This window comes from Myotis brandtii, unplaced genomic scaffold (assembly GCF_000412655.1).
Source record: "Myotis brandtii unplaced genomic scaffold, ASM41265v1 scaffold415, whole genome shotgun sequence".
NCBI classification, from domain to species: Eukaryota; Metazoa; Chordata; class Mammalia; order Chiroptera; family Vespertilionidae; genus Myotis; species Myotis brandtii.
The window spans coordinates 169,531-171,032 of NW_005365953.1; positions in this window are offsets into that span (position 1 = coordinate 169,531).

A 1,502-nucleotide genomic window follows, 5' to 3' on the forward strand; every position below is an offset into this window, starting at 1 on the left:
CCCTTTCACAGGGGTCGCCTAAGACCATTGGAAAACACATATATAATTACATATTGTTTTTGTGATTAATCACTATGCTTTAATTATGTTCAATTTGTAACAATGAAAATACATCCTGCATATCAGATATTTACATTATGATTCATAACAGTAGTAAAATTACAGTTATGAAGTGGCAACGAAAATAATTTTATGGTTGGGGGTCACCATAACATGAGGAACTGTATTAAAGGGTCGCGGCATTAGGAAGGTTGAGAACCACTGCTCTAGTGTCTAGGAGATCCCGCAATGTGTCTGCCACAAGAACTATGATCCCCAGCATTTCTGGTGCTCCCCACACTCTGGGCTTCCACTACTGGTCCAGGGGCTGCCACCAGAACTACAATTCCCAGAATTCCTGGTGCTCCCCTTGCTCTTGGTTTCCACTTCCGGTCCAGGGGCTGCAGAAACCAAAAGGACTGGGAACTTCAGCCGCCCCCAGGCCGGGCTGACAGGACCGGACATTCCGGTGGTGTCCCCGGGACCCCAGCCACTCTGCACTAGCATGCTCATGCTGGCCACAGGCTCGGAGCAGGCGGGGTCCTGGGGATGTCGGCCACGTTGCCCTGGCTACTTGGTGGGCGGGCGGGCGTCTCACCCTGCCCCTGGCTGCTCAGTGCTTGCACGTATAGGCCCGCCATCTTTGTTGGGTTAATTTGCATACTTACTCCTAATTGGCTGCGGGTGATACGGAGGGAGGGTCAATTTACATATTTGTTTATTATTAGTATAGATGTGTTACTTATTGTTTATGGAAGATTGTTGTGACATGATTTTAAATGTAAGAGAAAATATGTAAACATTAAATGAGAAATGTGCTAGTATTATGATCATATAATCAATAAAAGAGAATTTTAGAAACCTTCTCAAAGTTACAGTGACTGATTCAGTTGAGATCTCTCAAATCTAATTTTTTTCAAATTTAATTCTAATGCAGTGATTTTGAACATAACACAATAATTTATTATACAGTAAATTATTACTTTTATTTTTCATTCTTAACAGATCTTATATAATAAAAGAGAAACATGCAAATTGACCATACCCCCGAACGCTTCACATTGGCTAATCAGGGTGATATGCAAATTAACTGCCAACCAAGACGGCGGCCGGCAGCCAGGCAGCTGAAGCAAACAGGAAGCTTGCTTGCTCCAGTGAAGGAGGAAGCCAAGGTTCCCTGCCTGCCACTGCCGGCCTCTGAGCTTGCACTCTAAGCAACTATGTTGCAATTATAGAAGCTAAACAAAACCCAGAAACCTGCTTTCAGCTGTCAGAGCTGGAGCGAGCAGGACCGATACAATGTTGCAATTATAGAAACCAAACAAACTCTAGATTCCTGCTTTCAGCAGCCAAGGCCTCAAGCTGGAGCCGAGCCTCAGAGCTAAAACCGGCTCTCAGCTCCAGTGACAGCCTTAGAAGGTAAATAAATGCCAGAATTAAAAAAAAAAAGAAAAAAAGGAGAG